This window comes from Anneissia japonica, unplaced genomic scaffold (genome assembly GCF_011630105.1).
Source record: "Anneissia japonica isolate Jap-2015-1 unplaced genomic scaffold, ASM1163010v1 scaffold1467_len401143_cov160, whole genome shotgun sequence".
Lineage (NCBI taxonomy): Eukaryota > Metazoa > Echinodermata > Crinoidea > Comatulida > Comatulidae > Anneissia > Anneissia japonica.
The window spans coordinates 388,347-399,910 of NW_022758991.1; the positions used below are offsets into that span (position 1 = coordinate 388,347).

Consider the following 11,564-nt stretch of genomic DNA (forward strand, 5'->3'; position numbering starts at 1 on the left):
AATGTATCTATATCTTTGCTGTAGCACATCAACTGTATTATATGTTCTATTTTGCTGTTTATGTGAGTGTGATATTGTCTGTAATAGCTGGGTTAAATATTAAAGGGCATTAAATAGTGATTAAAAGCATACAATTAGCTGGTCACAAGCTATACCTTATAATGGCAGTCATATAGCAATTACATGGTTAATGTATTAAATAGCGATTAAAAGCATGTTCGTAGCTGTTATACAATAGCTATAGCTTATAATAGCTGTCATATAGCACCCATTTCACAAAATATAACATCACTAGGAAGCATTAAATAGCGATTAAAAGAATGTCATTAAATAGGCGTTTGGGATGATAGGCGTTAGGTTTAAGCAAGTCATCAGGCGTTTGCGACGATAGGCTTTAAGGATAAACATGTCAGCCATTTTACCATGTCCGCTAATAAATAGATGTTCGCACCAGCCATTGCATATTAATGAAGAGGAATTAGGGTTAATAAGATTTTCAACTGTGTACGCTAATGGGCATTTTCACCGGTCATTTGCAATTGAATATGTTATTTTTCCTATTTGTTATCGTCGCAAACGTCTCTTCAATGGTAAAATACTGACGTGCTCCAAACTTAATCCACAAAATAACCAAATAATCTATCGGCGCAAACGCCTGACGTGCTTAATTCTAAAGCCTATCGTCCGCAAACGCCTATTCAATGGTAAACCAGTGACGTGCCTAACCATAACGCCTGTTGTTGCAAACCCCTGACGTGCTTAACCCTAACGCCTATCTTCGCAAAGGCCTATTCACCTGATCTGCTCAACCCTAATGCCTATCATCGCAAACCCCTACTCAATGATAAACTGTTGGCGTGATTAACCCTAATGCCTATCGTTGCAAACGCCTTTTAAATGTTAATGTGCTAAATTGCTTAAGGTAACGCCTATCGGCGTCAACGCTTGACGTGTTTAACTATAACGAATATCGTTGCAAACATCTGCTCAAAGGTAATCTGCTGACGTGCCTAACCCTATAGGCGCAAAAGCCTTCAATGGTAAATGGTATTAAACTGCTGGCGTGCTTAACTCTAACGCCTATCATCGCAAACGTTGTGTAAAAAATGCAGTTAAACCATTGTGGCAGCTACTAACATGCTTTTAATCAGTGATTGCTATATTTTGTGATATTTGTGCTATAATAAAATTGATATTATAGCTAGATAGTGACCAGCTACCATGCTTTTAAACACTACCGTATTTAATGCTTAATTTTAATCGCTATTTAATACTTAACCCTGTAATTGCTAATATTTTTTGAAATTGGTGCTATATGACTGCCATTATAAGGTAGAGATGGTGACCAGCTACTAGTATGCTTTTAATCATATAATACCCTTTAATATTTAACTCAGCTATAACAGACAATATCACACTCACATAAACAGCAAAATAGAACATATAATACAGTTGATGTGCTACAGCAAAGATATAGATATATTTTGTGAATGGCTATATGACTGCTACTAGGCCTATAAGCTATTACAAGCTGTAGCTAAAATAAATAGCTAGGCTAAATGCTACCGTATATTAAATGCTAGGCCAATCATGCTCTTTAATGGCCTGTTCTACATCAAGATAATGCTATACCGCAACCTGGGTACCCATTATTAAGTGGCGGCCGCCAGATAATTATCTGGCGGCCGCCAGATCGGCCGCCACTTAATTATCTGGCGGCCGCCACTTAATTATCTGGCGGCCGCCAGATAACTGATTTGAAATTTTTATTCACTGTTGACACTAACGGGCTTCCGTACTTTATCTTGTGTTTCTAGTATCTTTGCTTTAATTCAGTTAGCGTTTATCAAGCGATAAGCTCATGTTTTTGGTACTGAAGTCGTTGATTTGCTAACCTGATATTGCTAACCTGTTCTGAGTTTAGGCGAAGGGTTTTTGAATCGTGTGTGTAATAGTTGTAACAGCTGTAATTGCTGTAAGCCTTGTAATTGATGCAATTGTTGTAATTGTTGTAATCCATGTCAAGCATTGTAATCGACGTAATCGTCGTGATCAACTGTTATAGCTGTAACTTTGTCCATCTGTTACTTATCGATACACTATTGCGTGTTTTGTTTGTGGAGGGATATATTTTGACGTGAATAAAGCATAATTTTTACAATACAAAAAACCAAGAATAACCCTTTTGTGTCTGACTGAGTCACGTTCTCCCACAATTATTATTATTATTATTATTATTATTATTATTATTATTATTATTATTATTATTATTATTATAGAATATAGATTTTTTTTCATTTTCCAACGAACATTACAAGTTTACTTTTTGAGTTGAGCAACCATGATGAGGATTGACGTCATACTCGCGTCTGTAATTTTTCCTTGAAACTCACACTGAGTATGAGAAAAAAGAATGGACTCGCCGCCCGCCTTTGTGAATTCTGTAACTAGGCATATGGGGACGGTCCTGTTTATGGAGCGACACTCTTTATGCTAACAATGAAAATGTACAGTAAATGTAACTGATTGTCTTACAGTAAACCTTCAAACTAACATAATATAACCACATTTCAACTCCATCTAATTTAATTTAATTCACGTGAAACGTATTTCAAGTGTTATATTGAACAGTGATGGATTCAAAGGGGAGCCCAGTATGAGTCAGTTAACTGTCGTGGGGCTGTGGTGGGTGGGAATTCCACTTGTACAAGATCCTCCCTGGACTCCTCCCCTCTATTTCGACTTCCTGGACCCGCTACAGTTGGAGTAGCCTCAATTATAGGCTAGGCCTACTATAGAAAGATAATTTTTATCCATCTGGGGAAAAGTGAAGGTTTCGTCAGGGAATACCTATATCAGGAATACCGCTTGTGATTAATAATTCATTGGGATCGTGGAAGCAATCTCGACTTCGATTTTTGTTCGGAAATCAGTGACGGCCCTTCAAGGATTAGTGCCTAAATTTTAAGTCTAAGAGTGCAATTTCCATGGTGCCATAATCACAAATTTTCTTATCTCAGCCCCACCATCGTAGTAGGTTCCCTATCTGTCAAAAGAATTTGAGGGAAAATGAATTAATTATTTCAAATTTAAGGAAATGAAAATAAGTATGAAAACTGAGATTGCCAGAAAACTGAGATTGCCAGAAAAAAAAATTAACCCATAAATCCTACAGACTTATAGTTTTGTTTCATTGTCAATATCAAATGCACTTTTCAAAACGACTGATGAAAAATCAATAAATTGCGAGTTATTAAACACACACACAAAAAAAAAACACATTTCCATGGCGACTACAGAAACTCTTTAGTACTTATAATTTTACAGAATTAGCTTTTAGAAATATAGTGCTTGTTTTTTAATAATGGATTAAAAAAGTATATATATATACACATATGTATATATATAAATATATATATATATATGTAAGATGTGTATAAGAGACAGCTGGCGGCCGCCACACCTCGCGGAGGAACCCCTACTGGTGCCACTCCTGCTTAGCCCCAATCATGGTGGGGCGCAGGTGTGTGGACCCTCTATCTGTGAAAGTTCATCACTGGTCCACCACTGTGTATTGTATGATCACAAATGGAATTTTTAACAGACACAACCATTCAACCGGCAAGTTTTACTTTGTCTATTTGGCTTTGGAGATACTTGAGTTAGGTGTAGTCATTGATCTTTGGCCCAATTGATCATGCGCCCTGTTGAACACATTTATTTTGCAGCTTGCCTCATGTATGGAAATAATCAGTAATGGTGTTTCACAATGCTCAGTGGCGTGCTGACCTGAACTTAGGTCCTCAGGATGACTGAGGATGTTAGGTCGAAATATACACAGTATCCGACGCCAAGAAAGGAGAATAAACAGGTAATGGCATATTGACTCTTCAATTGGTGGAGCCCAAGATACCCGACATAGCAAAATGATGGTAGGCCTACAGTAAATTATATAGGACCTATTAATTCTCCAACGGGCTCAATTGATGTAGTCGAATACAGTATATAGTATTACGAAAATATCACGAACGCACTGTAACATAATATGAATGGAGCTAATATATCGTTTGTCATATATAGGCAGATTTTTGATATCCAGAATCATTTTTATAGAGCCATTTTTGGAGGTAAACAAACCATTAAAGTGCGTGCTTTTATGTTAATTACCATTGAATTTTTACAACCTGGCATAACAGTAGGCATGTACATTACCACCGTATTGCCTCAGTGGCTCAGACTCCATTATGATACGAGGCCTAGAGCACTGGTATTCAAACTTGTTGATATGGTCACCCTTTGTTGGCAGCAAAAATAATATTGTCCCACTCACAGTTTCGGTTTCAATTCAATAGTCAAATTGACTAAGAATGTGTAAATGTCTCAGATAAAGGGAAGTAGGCTTACAGAAGCCCGGTATTATTGACCAATATTTAGTGCTCAAGCTGCAAACATTCTAAAATAATAAATCAAGAATAAACCAACTAAAGGTTACCATATAAAATTAGAGTGAAGCACCTAATCAGAAACGACAAAACGACAAGTTAAACACGTATACGATCAACCCTTTAATAAGCGAAGGGGTGAGGACAAACAGCGTGCAGAATGGTCAATTTACTAAGGGGACACTAATTTTTGTCCTCTCAGCACATACTAATACGATACACTTAAAATAATGTTTTTGTTACCAATTACTTTCCTTTTTCTTGTTCTTAATTAAAATTTTATTAAAATTAAATTAGAATTTATAAAGAATCCATGTCATCGGTTTATGACTTCATTCTACGAACCCCTGTTAGACAACTTCACAATTTCTGTTAGATATTGTTCCTCGCTAATGCTCATCTCTAAACCCATTTTGGTTTTGATATTATTATCATCATGGTCGTTATCATCATCATCCTCATCATCATCATCATTATTATTATCACCAATGCCGCCTCACTACTACTACTACCACATACACATCTAGATGTGTATAAGAGACAGGACATATATAATTGTTGTTTTCTCCCCTTTATTAAAATTAAATTAGAATTTATAAAGAATCCATGTCATCGGTTTATGACTTCATTCTACGAACCCCTGTTAGACAACTTCACAATTTCTGTTAGATATTGTTCCTCGCTAATGCTCATCTCTAAGCCCATTTTGGTTTTGATATTATTATCATCATGGTCGTTATCATCATCATCCTCATCATCATCATCACCGCGACCATTCACCAGTATCACCATCATCATCATCATCATCATGAGCGAAGCTCAGGCGAGGCTTGTTTTTTGTCATGGTCTTCTTCATGCTGTCGTTGTTGTTGTTGTCATATTGTTGGGTAAATTGTTTGTTACCACATAACTAAAGTTTTGTTAGTCCAATTGATTCTAAACTTGGCAGAATGTAAGATCGTAATAAAAGACGGAGCCTATTGTTTTGGTACGTGTGTGAATATGCTAATTGCTCATTTGCGTAATTAATATGCCACTAATCCACAAAATTTACATTAAATACCATCATAATTTCCATAAAAGATTTCCTATTTATTCGAAATTGTAATATGTCATGCCTTTACATTAAAAAAAAAAACTAAAATTCGATTTGCAGTTGAAACTTTCCTTAATATTTTTTTTAAGTATTTTTCAGCCAGTAGATGGGCATTGTATTTGAATCAAGGCAATAATAAAACCAGTGATTGAATTGACTCAGTTGATTCTGAATTTTAATACATTAGCCTAAATTTACTATTCGGAACACACAATTACGTAAATACAGGAATTTTGGTTCATCTCCCGGTCTCCCGGAAATCACATTTTCTCCCGGAATTCGAATTTTTCTTGTATTATTTCCTTGCAATTATTGCTTATACTAAGCTGAATTTCCCTATTCTTATGCATTACATATGGCAGATAATATCTGATTTATTGAACATTCTAGGCCACAGTTAGGCAAAGTTCGGTCAGCAGGCCGCATGTGGCCATACAGTGATTTTTTTTGCCTCCCGCAAAAATAAATTAAAAAACCTATATGTGCGGCTCTCTAAACATTTTTGACTAAAAATTACCTTATTTTTTACGGCCCGACACCTCGCCGGTCATCTGTAAAAAGTGATGTTAAAACTGATAATAAAATGGTATAAAAGCAGTGCATGAAGGTTTTTTTTTTTTTTTAATTATTTTTTGGGAGCACACTGCAAACGCTTGGGTGAGTCCCTCGGTGTTTAATCAAAAATTCACTTTGGCCCTCCAACCGATTTTTATGCCCACGCCTGCTCTAGGCAGCAATATATATTAACAGTGACCTAAACGTGCCCAAGCCTGCTTTTATATTGAACAAGACAATACATTTGTACACGCGTGTCCTTGTACATGGGTCGCTAACTTGCCCTGCACGAAAAAATTTCCAAGAATTTTACTTTCACAACTTGGGAACCCTGGTACCCAGGAGTTTTGAAATGGAAGGATAGTGCAGGTGCGGAGGTAAGTGGGAGGGGGGGGGGTGAGGTGCTAGCTCAAAAATAAGGTGATATGATGAGTTGATTTTTAATTACTTTTCTCTCAACAGTGGCTGTGGTTTAGGTATGCGGAGGACTCCCCAAAATACTCGCACCCCACCCACCCAGCTAACATTATTATGTTATAAGAACGTTATAATAACGTTACACTTTGGTGATAAAAACGTTATTTTATGTGCGTACTATACAGGGGCGGATTTGGAGGGGCCCGCCCCTCTCCCCTCCCTATTTTTTTTGTTTGGAAAAGTTTAAAAAAAGGAAATAAATAAAGAAAGAAAAAGCCAAAACGCTTCAGAGGTTATTTTTTAGGAAATTCGTTACGGCGCATGCCCCCGACCCCTTGGGTAGTGTTTTTTTTTTCTAGATCTGCCCACATTCGGCCCCCCGCCCTTTCGGACATCTCTAGATCCTCTCCGAAATCTAATTTCGTCACAACCTTTGAACGTTCTTACAACGTTATGTGAACCTTATTTTGTGACATACCTAATAACAACGTTCGCGAATGTTATAAAAATGTTTTGTGTTTCCTGGGCAGTCGGCCACCAACCCAATCAGGCCGCATTAACATATCCCCCTCACAGGTATTAAATTGTTCATGATGTTTTGTAACTTTTTGTGAATTTTGCTATTTGAGCTACCATTTGGCAAACGACTACATCAACATTCGGAAATACTGCAAACGTGATCTGGCTGTTAGTTAATTTTATCAGGCACTTTTTAAGTATAGCTATCCACTGTAGTGTCTTATTTTAATTTACTCATCTCGTGTATAATGTGATCAGAATATAATACTTTATAATTACTTTCTTTCAGAAACTTAACAGCAACATTTGGCTTCTGGGTTTACAAACTCGTTACAACAATGTTGACGACAAAGAAACCATTTAGGACTGTGTCCTGAATTCTAGGAAGATGGGATCCTTAATGCACTTGATTTGTCTTGCTGTATTTACGGCATTAAACTGCAGGCCAACTGTAGGCCAATTATTACAGACATGCTACAAATACAACCCTTTGTCAATTAATAAAACACAGCCTCTAAATGAACTAAGATGTCCAGATCGATGCAACTGTTCATACTGTATAACCGAAGGCAAACCATTTTTAGAATACCAGCATAATGCACATTGTTCAAATCTGCAATTAAAAACTGTTCCACCGAATAATACAGTCCCAACTGATGCACGTAGTTATACACTAGATGAAAACGACATTTTATTTTTGAAGAATAATTCTTTTAAAACATCGCGTGCCCTAGAATATTTGAGTCTTAATGGCAACATGTTGACTTACAAAACCATAGAACTTGATGCATTTCGCGGTTTAAGAAAGCTGAAGTATCTCTCGTTGAACGGAAACATTAATATATATCGGCTGCGGACCCACTGGTTTACAGATCTTGTATCACTAGAAACACTGCATCTGAAAGAATGTGGAATAACCATACTAACAAGTGACGTCTTTAAACATTCTGACAAATTGAGATTTATTGATTTGACAAAGAATGAAATACCAATTTTACCCGCAACAGTTTTCCAAAATATCCATTCACTTACTATGTTATATATGTCAGATAATCATGTGGAAGAAATTCCATATCATGCATTTGCAGGTTGCAATGAATTACAAACAGTGTATCTTGACGGCAATTCACTCGCTACCATATCGGAAGATGTCGGACTACAAGATTTAGAAAAATTAAAGATCCTAAAGTTGTCACACAACCACTTCCTTTGTGATTGTAATTTAGTTTGGTTTAGACATTGGCTTGACAATACAAGTGTCTCATTGCAAGACAGTGGGCATACAAAATGTTTCAGTTACACAAGTAAGGTATACAAGAAGTTGATGGATTTTGATCCTGACGTATTACAGTGCAACACATTAATGAGGGTCTTGATGATTGCCATTCCACTAGCATTAGTTGGATTTGCTTTCATAGTAATTGCATTGGTTGTTCACTACTTCAGATATGATTTAAGGTACTGGAATCAAAGAAGAAGACTCCGTAAACAATATCAACGACTAGACACACAAGGACCCCCACCAATTAACGGTCTTAACATTCGGTATGATGCGTTTGTATCATATAACAGCAAAGACCAACCATGGATTATTTCTGTTTTACAGCCGTCGTTGGAGATCCAGCGTCATTTTAAACTATGTTTTGATTACCGGGATTTTACCCCAGGAGCAGCAATTGTAGATAACATCGCGGATGCGGTAAACGGTAAAATACAGCCGGAAAGTGCTTTTAATTGTGTCTAAAAACTTCGCTAAGAGTGAGTGGTGTTATTTTGAACTAGAGATGGCACGTATGCGCATGTTTGACAATCATGAGGATATCTTGGTTGTGGTATTACTTGAGAAAGTATCGGCAAAAGATATGCCAATCCTGTTACACAAAATATTGAGCAAGAAAACGTATATACAATGGGAAGAGTATCCCGAGAGACAAGCGCTGTTCTGGACTAAGCTGGAAGCAGCACTCTTGTCACCTAATTGTCCCAGAGACAGACTGTTGGATAGTTTTGGAAATAAAGGCATACAGGAGACATAAATACGTAATAGGCTACTTTTGTAACGTGTGCTTTTCTTTTCAGTGAAACTATTGTTCTGTTCTGATATGTTTGTTCTTCTATTCCAGTACAACAGGGGTTCTATTGGCTTTCACAGGGTCGAGTTCTATAGCGTTATGGTTGAACTCTCCACGTCACCTTTACCATGCAGTCCTATTTTGAGACCTAGAAGTGTCAAGTTCATGTAATTGTTTTTTTAATTGATATTTATATTAATGATTTTATATATGGGTTACTATTAAGTCAATGAGGAAAATACCTATGTTGTGTTTTAAAAACATAGTAAGTATATAATTTAATATTGGATCTGTTTCATTTTGACTCGATTCTTCAGATCTACCTATTTTTTGTTTGGGGGGTAATGGCTATAGATTAGTCGTAAATTACTTTTCTATAACTGAAATGTATATTATCACCTAAGATTACTCATTCCAGTTATTATTGAGAAAGAATTCAAGATATTACGTTTTGACAACCTCTGAAAATAAAATCAGCAATACTATAAATAAGGATGTCAAGTTTATTTTAAAAACAAAATGTATTATTAAAATATGTAGGTAGAAGAAATTACATAATCGGCATACAAAAAGTACCGTAATTTAAATTACGAAGTTAAGAAGTAAATTTACATCTGAAAACGAATTTTCCAATACAGAACCAAGACCTTCAATATTAATATTAACGATCTGGTTCAGATTTAGTCACCAATTTCATTTTTCAAAATCACAATGGCTTTAAGCATTAGGAAATTGTTATTTTTTTGTAATATAATATTACAATATGAGAATACTATTGTATTATAGTAAAATATCATAAAAATAATTCGTGTTCAGAAGCTTAAGATAAAATAATTATCAAATCACATCCAGTGACTTATTACATGTGTAGTAAATTACCATTCCTTGCCTTACTTTAACATATTTAATACATAGAACATTCTAGAATACCATTTAGTTGATCAAAGAAACAGTGTAAACCACATTGGTATTTTTAGGAACACATGACACCATGTAGAATTCAAGATTAATATGTGGAAGTTTCCAGAATCTTTGGTACTATAGAGACAAATAAGCCTAATTGGTTAATTATAATGTAAGGTGACCAATGAAGAACTTAGGCAATATAGAATGATCTTGATTGCTCTGGAATAGTGCACCTAGGGTATATAAGCTGACAGTTTAATCTTTCTGGAGCTCTTTTTTGAAACACATGTTTATGTGAATGTTATTGCGTTATTTTGATACTGGATTCTTGTTGGAGTTTATACATAATAAAAGTCTATTTGAGAGGGATTCTTAGTCATTTCTATACCGCTCGGAAATACGTCAAGTAGGAATTCATGACAACATGAAATTTACGTATTTACAAACGAATGTTTTATGATTTAGTATCATACATCTTCTTAAGGTTTTTAGATTCAGAAAAGTCTTTAATTGTGTTTTTAAATTGTAGGCCTACATTAGTTTATAATTGTATAGTTTTACAGTCTTTTGGCTGATTAGTATGTTGTTAATACAAGGATATTAGGTCTTTGTTATCGTTTGTTATCCAATGAACTGGCAATGAATAAACATTGCACATCCATAGAGTTACGAAGCAGAATTGACATGGCGTGTGTTTAATTCAAATTGGTTCTTGTTGTGAATTCTTTCAAATTGAATAGGTTCTATATGTTTTTGTTTATGCCATATAAAGTCAATCAATCAAAAGGCATCTGTAGGTAGGTATACAATTGACAACAACTGCATTAAAAAAGGCAATACAGCTTAACGGTAGATATCTAAAAGCCGTTCTGGCTTTTAGATTTTTCGGGGTTATTATTTTAAAAGTGTTCGAAATGTAATGTATTCATACAAAACAAACTACAATAATGTGTATTTATATTACCGTGAACAAATAAAGCGTATTTGACATGATACACTTTCAGTATCAGACTGTGTATTGGCCTTCTATCAAAATATTCATTCCATTGTGGATTGACTAAATAAGGCAGCAAGCTTCCTGAATTTTTAATTTTCCGTTGTAGTGTTCCTAATAGTCTTACAGCAAATGTTTTTTTAATTTCGGCTTTTCCTTTTACTGTACTGATAACTACAACTAGTATTATGACATGACAGCCTATGCCGGTTACACGGTCATATTCACAGCTTTGCATTGTGTATAATTACAGCAAGCTATATGTAAGGCCTCGCATACATTCTTATCCAAGTTTTACTTCTTAATAACATGTCTTTTTGTCTTTTGATAGTCCAGCGGCGTTTATGAAAAAGAGGCCTACAAATTGGCAATTTTAGGGTGGTTGTCACGTTTCAAAATTACCCAAACATGCAAATAAGGGAGATCAAAGGTCACAGGGTAGGCTAATTTTAATTAAAACACCGATATATTTATCTTGGTATCTTTATTTCAAAATTTCAAAAACATTCAGCATTAAAAATACATTTGAACCCAAAGGCTGAATTGAAGCATTTTGTTTTACA

At 35.4% G+C, this 11,564-nt stretch overlaps 2 pseudogenes; both read left to right on the plus strand.

Moving 5' to 3' along the window:
* LOC117125464 overlaps positions 1-7,406 on the plus strand; it is an 8,145-nt pseudogene extending 739 nt beyond the window's left edge.
* On the plus strand, positions 3,696-11,317 carry LOC117125472 (annotated as a pseudogene).
* Positions 11,318-11,564: the final 247 nt, after the last annotated feature.